Raw genomic sequence first — 17,992 nt, 5'->3', positions numbered from 1 at the left:
TATGTGTTAGGTGAGTCAGCTATGTCTCCTGATCTTGGAGAAGTCACCTTATGTCAGAGATGCCTTTTGAGGCCCCACAGTGTGCCTCCCTCTTGTCATCAGTCCAGATGTTCCAGAAGTGAGCCCTGTGTGGGCTATGTGTGTCCTTCTGCTGCAGCAGGTCTGCTCTTATTTCTGGCACCCAAGGAGTCTAAGCTTTCTCTCCCTGGCCACCTGTTTGTAAGTCGAATATGGGGAGCCCCAGCACTGTTGGATGCAAGGTCTTATAGCACACTCCTGTTGCAGTTTTTCTGGTAAGTGAGTAGGCACCCAGTGTGGGTGGTTGCTAGGCTCAGGGACTTACAGTTGCTGTAGTCCTCAAGACTGCAAGGCTGTTGTCAGCTCTCTTAGGATTGAGGCTGAGTGGGGCTGGCCCTAGGCACCGGATCACCCAATTGTTTTAGGCTTTGGAAGGTGGGGCTGATCCCCTTTGTGGCTGTTTGTGAAGCACAAGTCTGTTGCAGCTGACAAGCCCCACCCCCAACAGATTCACACACACTGTCAACACACTCCTGGCCCATGCACACTTCCCAACTCCCTGGAGCTTACCCAACCCCCACAATGCAGAGGCCCTCACCTCACTTATAAGAAGAAGATAAAAACAATGACAAACGAACACATAGCAACGGAGATTGGATTGTTGGTTACCATAAGGGAAGGGGTGGGGGGAAGACAAAAGGCGTGATTAGGCTCACATGTGAGGTGATGGACTATAATTAGTTTTTGGGTGGTGAACATGATGTAATCTGCACAGAATTCGAAATATATTATGATGTACATATGAAAGCTATATAATGTTAGCATCCAATGTTATGAAAGTAAATAAATAAATAAATAAAAAGAAAGCTAGAGTGACCAGAGCTCACTTACAGAGCCGATGTCCTCCTAAAGTCTCTAGATTTCTCAAAGAATTAAGTATAGAATTACCCTATGATCCAGGAATTCCACTTTTATACAATTGAAAGCATGGACTCAGATATTTGTACAACAATGTTCATAGCAGCATTATTCACAATAGCCAAATGGCATACATCAACTGACGTATGGATTTCTAAAAATGTGTTGCATATGTACATTCAAATATGTCTTAATCTTAAAAAAAGGAATGGAGGTGCCGGCCTAGTGCCATATTGGTTAAGTTTGTTCACTCTGCCTCAGTACCCTGGGGTTGGCTGGTTTGGATCCCAGGGGCAGACATGCACACTGCTCATCAAGCCATGCTATGGCAGGGTCCTACATACAAAATAGAAGAAGATTGGCATGGACATCGGCTTGGAGACAATCTGCCTCAAGCAAAAAGAGGAGTATTGCCAAGAGATGTTAGCCCAGGGCCAATATTCCTCAACAGCAACAAAAAGTAATGGAGTATAACAAGTATTGGTGAGCATGTGGAGAATTGGAACTCCTGCACTGTCAGTTGGGATGCAAAATGATACAGCCACTGTGGAAAACAGTATGGCAGTTCCTCAAAAAATTAAAAAATAAAATTACTATATCTCCCAGGAATTTCACTCCTGGGTATATACCCAAAATAGTTGAAAGCAGTCTCTCAAAGAGATATTTGTATACCCATGTTCATAGCAGCATTATTCACAGTAGCCAAAAGGTGGAAGCAACCCAAATATCCATTGACAGATAAATGGATAAATAAACTGTGGTGTATTCACACAATGAGTATTATTCCTTAAAAATGGAGGAAATTCTGACATATGCTACAATATGGATGAACCTTGAGGATACTGTGCTAAGTAAAATAAGCCAGTCACAAAAAAGATATATACTGTATAATTTCACTTAAATGAGGTACCTGGGGTTGTCAGAATCATAGAGGCAGAAAGTAGAAGGGTGGTTGCCAGGGGCTGGAAAGATAAGGGAAGGGGCAATTGCTGTTTAATGAGTATGGAGTTTCAGCTTTGCAAAATGGAAATAGTTCTGGAAACGGATGGTGGTGATGGTTGCACAACAATGTGAAAGTACTTAATCACTGAACTGGATGCTTAAAAATGGTTAAGATTGTAATGTTATGTATATTTTATCACAATAAAAAAACAGCGGAAAAATAAGTAAATAAATAAATAGCCACTCTATTAGACAGCACAGTTGACTTTTGCTAGAATGCTCCGATCACATTAATTTGAGGGGGGCATGGACCTTGCCATCAGATCACGTACTAGATGTGTGACCTTAGCAAGTTATTTAAACGCGTTAATCGCCATCCCATTATCTGAAAAATAGGGAAAATAATAGAGCCATTCATGCCTAATATAGTGAGAACTAAATGAGAAAATGCAAGAAAGCCCTGGAAAAACAAACTGACACATATTAGCCACAAAATCAACGTTGAATTGTAGCAGTAACAACAATGATTAAGAGCCGCTTATTGGCCCAGGCAAAAGATGAGGAGGAAGGCACGTGTATTGCAAAAGATACTGGAGGATTTTTTGCTGGTTTAAAATATCTGGGTGCTCCTTCCTTTCTTCACTGGTGCCGCTTTGCATGACTTGACCGAATGTAAATAAAATCGGGTTAGTGTGTAGACATGAAATACTAGAGAAAACTTTGCCCTGGACCAATCTCCAATTATGAATTTTTCTTTTTTCTAGAAACTTTAGATGTCTGAATTTTCCAATTTGAATAAAAGCTCAATTTAAAAATTGAGCTATTTCAAGGTGCTTGGAACGAGTGAGTGTAATTGACACTGATATTTCTGCTCAGCGCTAGCCGTCCTTGGCTTCGACGGAGGAATTTATTCACATTTTCTAATACTCTTCATCGTGCGTCTGTCATGTCTCCTTCCTCCCTCACTATATGCAAACAGACTGAGGAAAATCACCCTTAACAAAACTCTCATTCTGGATGGAAAAGTCTGTGATGGTTTTTCCCTTTCATTCACTTCTGTGCTGACAAGATTCAAAGTTACTCAAAATCTTGCAGACTAATTACGTAATACATAGGTATTTTAGTACAAACTGCCCAATTAGGCAATGTAAAACATTTGTAGCCAAAGCTCCGATAAAGTGTACCAACTATCTTTTTAAAACACAACTCAAACTTTTTTTCTTACCATATCTTAACGTAACAGCCTTAAATGCAATTTTACATGGCATTTATAAAGAATATCAGGTTATAGAAACAGAACTCTGCTAGGAATATAAAGACCTGGGTTCTAGCTTCAACTTTGCCACATTCTGGGTGTGCATCAGTGTTTTAAAATATACCCAGGATTTGATTTCTCAGATTTGGTAAAATGACAGACACAGAGACAACTGCCTTGAAAGGAGAGTTTATTAATCATAGTTCCCAGGAGGAGGGAGCATGCCACGCCATGCAGGGCCAAATGGGGAAGACCCAGGGTCAGTCGGGGGGGCAGAAAGAGCTAGGAGAAAACATGGGCCAGAGACTTTCGTGTGGTTTCCCAGGGAAGGAACAGGCAAGGCAGGCTAGGCAAGCCAAGCGAGCTTCAGCAGGGTCTGGGCTGTAGGGTTGGCCCCCCCCCCCCCCCCCCGTTGTGGGGGAACTGACCTGAGGTGATTTAGGGGAGGAGAATAGTGTCCCAGACTGCTGACACCTGATAAAAGGAGGGGGATGGGGATTGGTTGGTCTGCATATCAAAGGCGCACTGAAGCAAGCTGTGTGCTGTGCCTAGAACTTAGGTAACCCTGGGAGGGCCAGTCCCTCCCCAGGTCCACAAGACCCCGAGATAACAAAGCGTCATAAAATACAGAAAATGAAAAATACAAGAAATACAATCAGTGAAAAGTACTTAAGCTCTCTAAACCTCAGTCCCCCCAGAGTTATAGACATGGGGAAAATAAGACCTGTGTCTGCTTTGCTCACGGTGATCAAACCGTCAATGGGATCCAGGCAGCTTGCCACCAGCATCCTCAGCAACTATTGTGCTGCACTTACTCTCCAAAACACTGCTAAAGAAGTAGAGATACCTATCTCTGAGGTTGAAGTTCTAGGTTTGTGAAGAGCTATCTGGAGCCTCAGGTGGAGGGAGAACTTGGTAACTCAAATCAAGCCAGCTGGAGGGTAAGCGGTTATAGGAAATCGTTAGTGTCTGAAGGCAATGGAAAGCTGCAGCTGTCGGTCCGTGACCACGACAGCGCTGGGTCCACTCCAGTCCACTGCAGCCCGCAGAGGCTCCTCTGCAATGCTAGGTAATCTCAGAACTCCTGAGCGGGATCTGGGTTCTCCCATGGAACCAGTTCCCTTGCTCTGATGATCAGGAAAAAGGTCAAGAGGTAAATGGTTTACTCTCGCCCATGGATGCTTTTGCCAGTTTTATACAGAAACAGTGCCTTTGATTCTTTCGTTAGTTTTGATTTTTTTCAGTTCTCATTATTGTTGACCTTTCCTCCTACAGATTATAAAACCAGAGACTCTATTATCACACTGGTGACTGACTACCTGCAAAACAAAATCAACATAGACCCACTCATAACACATAAATTGCGTTTTGAAAGGATCAATGAGGCATTTGAATTGCTCCAAGGTGGAAAATGGTGAGTAATTGTGTGTGAGTGGGATGTGTGCATGTGAAAGATGTATCTGTGTGAGATAGCTGATATGTGTGACTCTTACCTCCAAAATTTTATGAAAAATCAGTTTTCAGAGCAAATCAAAAGAGGGTGGTTGTGGGAAACAGTTCAGAGAAAGACAATAAAAGACTTTTAAGTCACTTGTGAGGAGCCCTCAGTCCTTTATTCAGTCAGCGTGTGACCTAAAATGGCTACCTTTGCCCAGGTCACTGTCCTCATCTATAAAATGGGGATAATGATATCTCCTCTCTTGAGAGACCATTATTAAGATCAAATGTGAAAATAAAAAGGAAAGACCAATTAAGAGAGTAGTACAAAAATACATTATAATAAAATTTTCATTGTTATTTGCTTATGACCAAAAAATTAAATTACAACTTAATTAGCAACCTGGGATGACTAATACAACGTTGAAATGAGCTAACTTCCACCAGAAAATTAGTTATTTATTTACAAGATACAATTTGTGCTGCTTTTTATTTTCAATCAACAGCTTACCATTGGATATTTCACAAGTATTTCTAGTCACCAAACATTCATTAAGTGACTAATGGCAACACTGTGCTGGTCTCACTGCAGAAACAGAATTGAATGTAAACACTGTCTTCAGGTCACTCGTGGTCCTGGACTGGAGCGTAAGGCACTGCAGACATAAGTAACCCCAATTTAGGGCTGGCTATGATGTCTGGTCAGAAGACCCCAGACTCCGCCTGCAAGGCCTGGGGAGCTCCTTTCTCACTGGGAGGTGGGGAAGCCTCGGAGGGGCCACCCCTGAGTGGCTGGGAGCTGATAGAGCTGCGACCTGACGTCTGGGGAACAGGCGCCGTAGAATTGGGAACAGTGTACAAGAGCCCATAGAAGACAGAACAAAACTTGCCTGTAGTGAGCAGCAAACCATCCAGTCTGCAAGGACCCGATTGTGTTTCCAGAGGGCAGTGAAGGTAAAGTCCTGATCGCAGAATGGTTTCTGTGAAAACAATTAAGAGCGCCAGAAGGCTGAATCGAAAGAGCACTGGGTTTGCCTAGGATATTATCTTGCCTTTCCTGGGCCTCCCTCTGTGACATTGCTGTGAAGTCCTACCCACTAGTAACTGACAGGAATCAACAGGAGCTTGGTTGAAGTTATTGACGTGCGCTGAGTAGACTGACTGAAATCAGCCGAGTTCCAAACCACCTGAAAAACACACGTGTTGGGTTGTTTGAGCTTGAAGCCGCTTTGCAGCTCTGTGACGACAGCTGTGCTTCTATGTATTTGGAGTTCAGAGCTGAGGAGACCAGGATTATGGGTTCTAGAGCGCTGTGACCCAAATAGATTTATAGCGAGAGAGTATTGAAATCCATCGATCTCTAGTCCGAGAAAAACAAGAGACAGTCCCCACATCACTGACAGTGGACTAGAAGCTTCACCTTCATAGGAAAAGGAAAAGCATGCTGAGGGTTTAGCAAAATTGCAGGATTGTTCTCCATTTGCAGCATGAATCTCACACAATCTTTCATACAACGGTGTATGTGAGAAAATCTAAACTGAAAGTTAGAGAACACATAGATTGTCAAGCATTTTTAACTTAGTATTCTCAAAAAAATTAAATACCAAGGTCACCAAAATTGTGGGCGGAAATGCAAAAGGTAGATCTAATTTCCTGAGGAGATGAGATACGCATGGGTGCTAACTGGATGGCAAGCTTGCATTTATTTATCAGATGGCCACTTTGGCAGAGTGCACAAGCACATCAAAAGATCAGAGAAGCTGCCATTTCTGCCCTTCACGTTAACTATGACTAATGGGTGGAGACTGCAAATAAGCCCCAGATCTTAATTTACAATCGTCATCTTCATTATCTTGAAACTAATTTCCCAACTTGACCCTGAAAGAAGGCCGTTTGCTCCAGCTTATTCACAAAGTCCTCAAGCAATCTTGCTGACTTGGACCATCAGGCAATATTACTTCTCTTTATATTTGTTTTATTGGAATTGGCTTGATAATTATTTATGATTTAGGAACATTAGGCTTTGGCACCAATGGTAAATAAATTAACTTGACCCTTTGTAATATTTACAGTGTATGTGGTAATAGAACATAACAGGGGGCAATGAACCTGAGATAGTCTTTCCTGAGGAAAAAAATGCAGACCAAGCTTCTGGGTTTTACACAAAGACCCCTGGGCTGGATGATTATTAACCCTCCCCACCCACCAGCAGGGGCCATTTGTAGAAACCTTTGTGCAGAGGGACCTGTTGAACTTAGCTTTTATAGGGTAGGAGCAGTTGTGACCTCTGAGGTCATTTGGCTGTCACCTTTGCTTTATGAGAAAGAAAATCAAAACCCAGGGCCATGCAGTGCAGTGACCACCAGGATCACTTAGCCAGTGTCCAGCTGAGCAAATTCTCCTGCACTCTTACTGCTCTTTCTCTACATCTTCCATTCTCCTCTCACGTCTTGTCATTGCACCCTTGCACACAATCCGTCAACCACACTGAGCTGCCTCCAGTCTTCCCCCAGTCCCTGCCCCTCAAAGGATGGCACAGGCTCCCTTGTCTCTGAGCCTACACACACCTATTTCCTTGTCCTGGAAACCATCGGTGCCCAAAGCCCACCCCCTCCACACTCCACGTTCCTTAACTCCCAGCCATGGTCCAAATCACAGTTTAGCAAGGCCTCCGAGCTCCCAGAATTCGAGGTGGCATATACTTCCTCTCTGTTCCCATTGCACCTGCTGCTTCCCCCGTTATGACATGGCCAACACTGTAATCTACCTACCTGATTAGTGATTAGCTTGCAACATTAGACTGTGGGTTTTTTGAATATCACATTCACCATCACTACCCCAGCATCAAGCACAATGCCTGAAACATGGGAGTTGCGCAGTAACACAATTTTGTTGAATGAATGAATAAATAAGAACAAGAATTAATGAGCCAAGGGCCCTAACACAAACGCGTTCAGAGCAGAGGAATTAGAATACTGTGCACATCTGGGGAGGCTGTCAATGTACAATGTGCAATGCCTATTATTCTTCCTAACAGAGAACTCTTTCACAGCTATTGAAAGTGCAGGTGTAGCATCACAGCAGATGAGGAACAAAACTAGGAAATCGCCATTTGAAGTGGAATACTAGGATGGTCCCCAGGCAGCCACTCACCACGAGAAAACAGAGAGAGGCTAGAGGAGTCCCCCCTTTCCCACCAGCACAGCTCATGGCCCGAGGAAGGGCGATTAGAAGTCATGGAGTGAGGGGACTCTAACTGTGGACCCAAATGAGATGGCTGCTCAGGGCTCACAAGCTGTCTTCCCTTATGTTTGCCTCCATTACCCAAATCAGACCCCAGGGTTGCCAGTTACCCACGGACTTGATTCAGGGGACATTCTCTGGTGTCTGTGGGGGAAACAGGGAGATAAATGTAGAGATAGCAAATGGGCATGGGTAGACAACTTGTCTTTTAAAATACTCACACTGTGATTATTTTGTCCTAGCCCATTTATGCAAGGAAGTCAGTCATTTCCATGTTTGATTTCTTGTGTTTCAGCATCCGCTGCGTCCTCTTGTTTGAGATCCCAGATAGTAAAAATGGAGCATGAACATGCATAGGAGCGTTCTTTTATGCCTTTTTCAACACTTTGATGACTGAACTGAAACATGTCGAACCCAAGATTGGAAAGAGGGCACTTCTGGAATTTTAGAAATGGAACAAGTATAATAAAACAAACTACTTGGAAACTGACGTTTACATTTCAGCCAAACACTTGAAGAGAAGAATGAAGAATTAGTGATGAAAAGGGTTTTCTATCCATGCTAATGATCTGATTTCACTTTATAGTCGTTATATTATGAATAAGCCTCAATGGACAGCTTGTAATTTTTGAAAGTCTATTTTCAGTATGGAATCCTTCTCCAGTGTTCTACACGTGGCTGAGTTGTCCTGTTATGGAAAGAACTTCTACCCATAGTCTGCCTTCATGGGCAAGTAGTGGGAAGAAAGGTAACTAACTCTTTGAGTGTGAGCTTGACATACATTGGGCCATATTTTCCTAGCTGGACGATGGAAGGGTTGATAACTATGCTTCAAAAGTGGTAAAACTCCATGACACTCAATCTTACCTGCCTTTCTCAAACAAAAACAAATCTTTCCATTTCTTCTCAATATACTGTTCTCACATGGTGGGCCTACAGTTTTGGGGACAGAGCTGAGCCATTGGTCATTCCCTTTCTCTGCTCCATTTCCCCAGCCTGTGATTGAATAGTTAAATCTGGCCACTGATTACAAATGGAATTTGGTGCCAAATGGCTGTGGTTTTGCGGTATTCATCAACCAGAACCATGGAATAAAGAGAGGGTGGCTGGCAGGACTCAGGCAAACAATTGCCACTCAAATTCTTTAATGATAGCAGAGTCACAAAAATTATAAAGAATTAATTGTTGGCTCTACTCTTTGGCTATATCTTTGGCTAGATTATATGAAAGACATTCCTGGTAGGAAACCCCAAGAAATGTAAAATAATATGCAACAAACACCCCCTCAAATCCATGTTTGACCTAAAAAGAGGGGGGGTGGTGCTCCAGGGGAGCAGGAAGGCAAATTAGCAATGAGCAGTGAAGTTGCATCTGACCTCATGGCTTTTACTGATCCAAGAACCTGTGCGGTGGGGTAATAAGGGCAAAGCAAGGAACATGCAGCCTTGGCGCTGGCTCAATGTGGGGAGCTGGAATGGAAACTCCTGCACACCCCACATCTTCCAAGGGCTATGACCTCAAATAAACCAGAGGGGCTAGTAAATATTCCACCCACGGCAAAAGGAAACAAAAGGGACAATTTTTTTTAATAGCCTTAGAGAGGGAAAATTCTCGTATCATATTTTGTGAAAATGTTCCCGCGCCCTGGGTTCTTGTCCCCCAGGATAGAAATCAAGAGACACAACAAACAGGAGTAGACAAGTAAAAGTTTATTGGCTTCTGCACAAGGGAGGCACAAGGGGGCCTGTGTGGAAAGGAACAGGGCAGGTGACCCGGTCCTTAGGGAGCAGGATCATGAGGCTTTTATTAGGCAAAGGCTGGGCAGGAGTGCCTTGTCACAGCATGTAGAGGTGGGATTGTGCTTGTGTCTGCGCTGTTGTTCGAGATGCCACCTCCTGCGTCACATGTATCATTAGCAGGCCAGCTCTCCCTCCCTGGGTGTGACTTCTACTATCCTCATGGGGCTAGGGTCGCCTTCAGGGGACTCCTGGGTGCTCGGGCTCATGCGTTGGGCAGGAAAGTCCCGAGGCTGCAGAATGTGGATCTTGGTGGCCTCCATCTGATTCCCCCAGCTTGCAGATGGGTTAGGGGCCTTATCTTGTGAGGCCAGGGTCTTGCAGATGACCCTGTCTCCTTAGGCTGGCTCCTGCCTCAAAAATATATGTGCCCTCAGATGAATTCAATTGGAATTTATTCTAACTGATTGGTAGGTGGAAACCCCAAGCCAGGAAATTTTACTGTAATGGTTCTAAGTAGGTCACATTCTAGGTCACCTGACTAAAAATATCTTTTGAGATTGTGAATCAGAAGTTCAATCAATTCAAAACAAGTCATGAAAGGACAAAATGAAAAGGGGTAGAAAAGGCAGAATGAAAAGAAAGTAAGGAAATATATCAAGACTTCTAAAAACATCAGCATTCAAAATAACGTGAATGGATTAAACTCCCTAGTACAAAAGAGAACTGCAAATAAATGTTAGACTCTAATAAGCAGGTTTATTGTTAGTAGTAACATGGATAATATGATCTTTAATATTTAATAATTATAATATTAAATGATAATATAAGTAAGTAAATATATCAAGTTTGTTTTAAATCAAGTGTTTGGCCGTAAAACAGATACAGGTACAAAGGGAGCCTGGCAGAATTGTTGTGGCTGAAATGCTCACAGACCAAGAAGACCATGGCAAGACGACTAGGAGCCAGCAGAATGTTGCTCCCACTGGTCAAATTTAGGACAATTCAAGCATCAAAAGAATAATATCTTTCATTGATGATGACACATTGAATTTTTAAAGATGGTTTCATAGAGGACTTCCACCATGGGAAGACAGAATAGACATGTTCACTAGTCCTTCCCATAAGTATAATAAAAAATCCTGGACGTCATAGATAAAACAAACCTAAGAAGACTCAGAAAGCTGGAGAGAAGAAGACAGAAAGGCTAGAGACCTGAGATCCGAGGCAGCATATGGGTGTGAGCTCCTTGGGTCCTCCTTATGCCTCATGTATCCCAGACTTGGAGCTGAAGAAGCCAGAAACCTTGAAACGCCCACGGGCGCAGGCAAGAAGAGGCCCCAACCAAAGCCTCCTCTCTCGAGCCAGAGAGTTAGGGAGGGGCAGCCTGGCAGGACACAGATCTCTTAGACAATAACCGCTCTAACCCCACCAAACGCCATGGAGAACCCTGGCCCCAGCCGCACCCGTGAGGCAAAGTCGCAGCAGGGAGCTTAGGCTTCTACCTTCAGACTGTAATGAGACCCCAGACCCCCACCCACCCACCAGGTGCTGTCAAAGAAGGCAAAGGAAAGATCCGGGAATTTCAACCCTTGTTTTGGCTAGTGCCATCAACTCCTTAGTGACCCAGGGGACAAGAGAGCAGGACCCTGCCCAGTCTTCTTGCACCATCCTCTCATCTCCTGGGCCTGTATCAGACAATGCTCTGCTATTATTCACAGAGTTTTCACAACCAATTTTTTTGGAGGTGGGTGGCCAGGTCCTTCTTCCTAGTCTGTCTGGGTCTGGAAGCTCCACAGAAACCTGTCCACCCTGGTAGTATTTGAAATATTGGTGGCATAGCTTTCAGCATCACAGCAACACAGCCACCACAGGATGACAACCAACAGGTGGGTGGTGTGGTTTCCTGACAGAAAGTGAACCTGGGCCATGGTGGTGAGAGTGCTGAATCTTAACCACTGGACCAGCACGGCTGGCCATTTCAACCCTACCTTGTGGTAATGAGCACCCAGCCCACAGTATCACTGGCAGCCTAGTCTTCCATGCACACCCCGCAGTAATGCGGTGCCCCCAGCCCCTGCTTCCTAAGGTGGTGTTAGAGGAGTCCTGGTGAAGGGGCAGAACTCTCACCACCCAACAATAATGAGGCTGCTCTTCCACACACACGACCCACCCACTCACTCCCCAAAGTGTCCATACAGGCCATTGGGTAGCAGTAACAAGACACGACTATCTTTCCAACCAGGGAGGTGTCAGTGGAATCCTAGCGGGGAGTCGGAGTTCTCACCTCTGCCCGGAGGTAATCAGGAGCAACGCCCCCCTCAGGAGTTGCTGCAGGCTGAGTGGGGAACCTGAGCTCTACCTCTGCTCACAGCAATGAGACAGTCTCCCCTTCCCCTGCCAGAGACAGCTGGTTTATCAGAGAGGACTGGGGAAAGAGCGTCAGCTAGGAGGGCGCTTCCTGGACTCCAAATAAATCTAACGCTGACTGCAAAACTAGCACTTCGAAGGAATCCAAACTGAATTATATCAGCCTGTCGAGCAATTTATGCTCCAGGCATTGTTGCAAAGAATAAAGCAATCAACTAACAACTAGTAGAGCTTAACAGGCAGGCGTGGCAGGGAAACAGCCACACCGAGTCACGGCAAAACCACTGTCCTCCCAGGGTGACCGTGACCATACCGGGGTTGTGTGCCCTAAGGAGCAACTTCACAGACTTCCACTGGGGCAGGGGGATAGGATTTACTAAAACATTTCAGCTAGTCACTAAAAACAGAAACAAGCCAATACCGATCCCAAAGGGAGAGATCAGTACCCAGAATTGCTACAATATATTATCTAAAACGTCGAGTTACAAACAAGAAAAATCACGAGACATGAAAGAAACACGCACTCTTATCCATATACCAGAGAGGAAGCAAGCAAAAGAAACTGCCTGTAAGCATGACCAGGTGCCAGGTTTAACAGCCTTTAAAATGCCATTATACGTATTTTCAGAGAACTAAAGGAAAGCATAAGTAAGGAGTTAAAGGAAGGCGTGATGATGATGTCTCATCAATAGAGAACATCATTGAAATGATGGAAGTTATTTAAAAAGAGGAAGGAGGAAGAGGACCCAATGGAAGTTCTGGGGTTAAAAAGTATGAAAACTGGAAAAAAGTTTCATGAGAGGGGCTCAACAATGAATTTGAACTGGCAGAAGAAAGAATCAGCCAATATAAAGACAGATCCATACATTATGCAACTTGACCAACAGAGAATAAAAGGGAATAAAGAAAAATGGACAGAGCCTCAGAGAAACGTGGGACACCATTAAATGGAGCTACATATGTGTAATGGAGTGCCGAAAGGAAAGGCAGGAGACAAAGAAGCAGGAAAAAGTATTTTAAGCAAGAAAGGCTGGAAAATTACAAAATATACAGTCCTACGTTACTTAGCGATGGGGACACGCTCTGAGAAATGCATTGCTACGTGGTTGCATCATTGTGCAAACATCACAGAGTGCACTTACACGAACTTAGGTGGTACAGCCCACCGCACAGCTGGGCTGTAGGGTGCAGCCTGTTGCTCCTGGGCTGCAAACCTGTGCAGCATGTTACTGGACTGAACACTGCAGACAGTCGTAACACAGTGCTAAGTGCTTGTGTGTCTAAACATATCTAAACATAGCAAAGGTAGCGTAAAAATATGGCATAAAAGATAAAAAATGGCACACCTGTATAGGGCACTTACCACGAATGGAGCTTGCGGGAATGGAAGTTGCTCTGGGCGAGCCAGTGAGTGAGTGGTGAGTCATGTGAAGGCCTAGGACATCGCTGGACACTCCTGTAGACTTTATCCACCCTGCACACTTGGGCTACACTAAATTTATAAAAAAAAAAAATTTTCTTTCTTCAATAAGAAACTAAACTTAGCTTACCAAGACTGTTTTATTTTATCAACGTTTGGATCTTTTTAATTTTTTCACTCTTTTGTAATAACACTTAGCTTCAAACACAAACACATTGTACAGCTGTACAAAAATATTTTTTTCTTTATATCCAAATTCCATAGCCTTTTTCTACTTTTGAAATTTTTTTTACTTTTACTTATTAAACTTTTTTGTTAAAAACTAACACACATTAGCCTGGGCCTACACAGGGTCAGGATCATCCATACCACTGTCTTCCGCCTCCATATCTTGTCCCAGTGGAAGGTCTTCATGGGCAGTAACACACATGGAGCCGTCATCTCCTATGATAACAATGCCTTCTTCTGGAACACCTCCTGAAGGACTTATTTTCTATTTACACCACAGATTTGTTTGTAAGCAGAAAATGCACCACGAACATTACTCTCTATTAGTGGAAACCTTTCAGTGTTGGGAAGTTTATGTGTTCAAACTTTTTAAGGAGCTTGTTGAGGTCTGCAAATGCTTCTGCTAAACCCTTCACTATGAATCTTCTTGGGGGTTCTTTTTCTTTTTCTTCTGCAGTTTTCTTTTTTTTGCATCTTTATCTTTTCTTGCATCTTTTTCAGCTATGCATTCCTGTTTAGTTCCAAAACTCCTCACTAGTCAATTCCTCAGGAACCTACCCTCGGAGCTCTCAATATCATCCCCATCCACACCCAGGTTAAAGTTGTTTGCCATCTCAACCACAACCATATTGATGTCTGCAATCTCCTCATCCCTGGCAAATCCTTGGAAGTCATGGATGAATCCACTGAGGGGCTTCTTCCGGATGCTATTCGTACACTCCTTAGTGACGTCACCCCAAACCTAAGCAAGGCTCTTGATGCAGTCACAGACCTTGTAGTCCTTCCAGAATTACATCAGTGTCCTTCTCAGTTGCAACAATAGCCTGGGCAAAGGTCCTCCTCAGGTAGTAGGCCTTAAAAGCTGCTCTAACTTGTCGATCCATTTCTTGGATCAAAGAGCTGTTGTCTGAGGGAGAAATAACACTTTGATATTAGGGTGAAGGTCACCAATAAAGGAAATCTGTCCAGCAGTGTTATCAACAATAAGCAAAATCTGGAGTTATGTTTTTCTCTAAACAAAACTTATCCATTCTCCATAGCAATGTCAGAGGGCGTCTTGGAAGAGAAGCTGGGTCATCCATGACTTCTCACTGCTCCTGTAGTGCACTGGCAGTGTGAGCTTACTGATGTGTTTGAAGACCCGGGGGTTCTCTCTGTGCCAGATCACAAAGGGTTTCAATTTGTACCCTGTGACACTGCCCCACAAGCAGGACCGTTATCCTGCCCTTAAAAGCCTTGAAACCCTGGCATTGTCTTGGCCTCTTTATGGATGAAAGTCCTTTCAGACACCCATTTCCAGAACAGGGAAGTTTCATCCATACTGAATATTTGTTCTAGAAAGTAATTTTCCTCCACAATCAGCTAATCTAGAGTTTCCAAAAATTCTCCAGCTGCCTTCACATCAGCACTTGCAGACTCAACTCTCACTTTCACGTTATGCAATGAATAATGATTCTTGAATCGTTTAAACAACCCAGAGCTGGCACTAAGTTCAACATGGTAGTAGAGTCCAGCCTTTCCTTTCAACACCATGTGCACATTTTTTCTTTGGCTGTGATTATCATCGTATTGAGAGGGCTACACTTGTGTGTCTGATCTTCAATCCAGGTCAACGGAAATTTCTCCTGGTCTGATTTAGCACCTTCTCAATTTTCGTCAGTCTCAACACCTTCAAAAAAGCAAATCCTTCCACAGCATCTGTCACTGTGTTCTTGTTCTTCAGGATCCTAGCTGTGGTGCAATGAGACATGCCTGACTGGTGAGCAATAACCGTCAGTGATTTTCCACCTTCGTAGTCCTTAGTCACTTTTAATTTCATTTCCAAGTCTCTATGTGGCCTCTTACTGGCAACATCACAAGCGGACTTTGTATGCTTAGGGGCCATGATGAATAAAACAACACAAGAGAAAATGATGGAATCGAGAGATGCGATCAACACAAGATACATGAGGCTGCCGCTTGGCATAACGTGGCATGTTGTCTTACAGTAAACATTTTTATAAGTAGAGAAAGTACACTCTGAAATAATGACAAATAGTAAATAAATAAACTAGTAAAATGGTCATTTATCATTATCAAGGGTTCTGTGATGTATGTAATAGTATGTACTACACTCTTTATGACTGGCAGGGCAGTAGGTTTGTTTACAGCAGCATCACCACAAACGTGTGAGTAATGCCTTGCTCTGTGACGTTATGATGATTATGGGGCATTAGGCAATAGGAATTTTTCTGGTCCATTATAATCTCATTGGACCACCATTTTTTATGTGGACCACCATCTTATATATATATTTGGTCACTGACCAAAACGTCATTTTGTAGTGCATGACTGTATATGTGTGCATACGAATGAGGAATGTGCATTTGAATTACCTGGGGATCTCGTTAGAAGTAGATTCTGATTCAGTGGGTGTGGGGTGGGCCCTGAGATTCTGCATCTCTAACACTCCCTGGTGATGTTCACCCTGCTGCTCTGTGGACCTCACTTTGAGTAGCAAAGGCTTAAGCCATAGTTGATTGGTACTTTGTAACTTGGAGCCCAGGCGTCCTCGTGGATAAAGTGGCCCCACCTCTCTGCATTCCTCCCCCTTAGACTAGATAAGTTCTGCCAAGTCCTCAGTAAGTGTTTGCTTCTCTCATTTCCCCATGGTCCTAACTTCTAAAATATTACATTGTTTAATGCAGGGATATTTCTTGGCAGTGCAGCTTTCCTTTTATCCATGCAAAATGGTCCTCTTTGTCTGGTCTCATGCTTCTTTGCCCTGAACTCTACTCCGAATGGTGTTTATCAAATAATCTTTTTCTTTTTTAAAGATTGGCCTTGAGTTAATTAATATCTATTGCCAATCTTCTTTTTTCCTTCCTCTTCTCCTAGAGGCCCCTCAGTACAAAGCTGTATATTCTAGTTGTAGGTCCTTCTAGTTCTGCTATGTGGAACACCACCTCAGCGTGGCTTCATGGGAGGTGTTAGGTCTGTGCCCAGAATATGAACTGGTGAAACCCTGGGCCGCCGAAGCAGAGCACACAAACTTAACCTCTCTGCCATGGGGCCAGCCCCATATGAAACTATCTTGATTTCCTTTTGTTTGAATTTGCCCAATATGCCTAAATAAAATAGATGCTCAATAAAAATAAATGGAACGAATAAAGCCATCATCTATTCTTTTATTTTTGACCTTTATCATTTTATTTTAAGAAGTGTCTTTTTTGTCTTACCCACTATACAGTTTCTTGATGAGAATCTCAAGTTTCTTCTCCAGATTGCTGATTTGATGTCAGAAGTGTCAATTCTACTCTTTACTGCTTCCATTTTGAGGGAATTATTGTAAAAATTGCAAAAATTATTTTAAAAATTTCCCATTCACTCAGATACCACTTGGACCCCAGCCTTTACCTTAGGCTAATGGTCAAAGCACCCTTTTCACGGAGCCTATACCATTCTTACACTTCATTGATGAAGACCAATGAAACAATTGCTGTTTAAAATTGTAATATGTTTCAGGGCAGGCCTGGTGGTGCAGCAGTTAAGTTCCGCATGTTCCACTTCAGTGGCCTGGGGTTCGCAGGTTCCGATCCCAGGTGCGGACATGGCACAGCTTGGCAAGCCATGCTGTGGTAGGTGTCCCACATATATAGTAGAGGAAGATGGGCACGGATGTTAGTTCAGGGCCAGTCTCCCTCATCAAGAAGAGAAGGATTTGGCAGCAGATGTTAGCTCAGGGATAATCTTCCTCAAAAAAAAATTAAAATTATAATATGTTTCTTATGTTGTTATTTTATTTTCTATTTTGGGGTGTTATTCCCTTTCTGTATGCTGCAGCATCCTTTTATATGCCCCATTTTCATTTTTTCCTTTTTACTTTTTCAAAAGGGTGTCTGTACAGTTACTACGTTTGTCAAAAGGTAGGATGAGTGGGACAGTCTTCAATGTCCATACTTTGTTCTTGGAGCTCGTTTTGTAGCTAAAACTAAAGATGTAATTGATGTGCAGAGCTCCTAGCTCATTTTACATTGACTAGCAATGCAACTGTCGAGCAGCGTGCAGTTCTTACTTGAACAACATAACACATGGGACTAGACCTCCTCATGAACTCTTCCCACACTTTATCCACATTTGCAACACTTTTCGTTAGGTCACTAATCATCTCAGGATACCATGTGCCTTCCCAGGCACCTTTCATAGAATAGATTGTATTCACAGAAAAGCCTGGATGGAGAAATGGAGGCAGTGATGTAGCATCTGTCTAGGGAGAGTAGAGAGATTCGAACAGGCAATGACAACACTTTATAGTTCAGGAATGGCCAAATGTCCCAGTGGTCAGTACGGCCCTTCACCCTTCACACAGAGAAGAGAGAGAAAACAAAATATCTCTCTATTTCCTCGAAGTTCCAATCTGATTCAAAGGCTGAAGTATGTGGTATG

At 43.4% G+C, this 17,992-nt stretch overlaps 1 long non-coding RNA gene across 2 annotated transcripts; it reads left to right on the top strand.

Moving 5' to 3' along the window:
* Positions 1–3,779: 3,779 nt before the first annotated feature.
* On the top strand, positions 3,780–10,151 carry LOC139082272 (uncharacterized). 2 transcript variants are annotated; one of them, XR_011538104.1, is made up of 3 exons: positions 3,780–4,074; positions 4,409–4,547; positions 8,109–10,151. It is a non-coding gene; the product is annotated as an uncharacterized lncRNA (long non-coding RNA). The 2 variants fall into 2 exon arrangements; XR_011538105.1 differs by lacking the exon at positions 3,780–4,074 and adding an exon at positions 4,155–4,286.
* The last annotated feature ends 7,841 nt before the right edge of the window (positions 10,152–17,992 follow it).

This window comes from Equus przewalskii, chromosome 3 (assembly GCF_037783145.1).
Source record: "Equus przewalskii isolate Varuska chromosome 3, EquPr2, whole genome shotgun sequence".
NCBI lineage: Eukaryota > Metazoa > Chordata > Mammalia > Perissodactyla > Equidae > Equus > Equus przewalskii.
The sequence above is the reverse complement of the archived record's forward strand: the minus strand, read 5'-3'. Positions and strand labels throughout refer to the sequence as shown.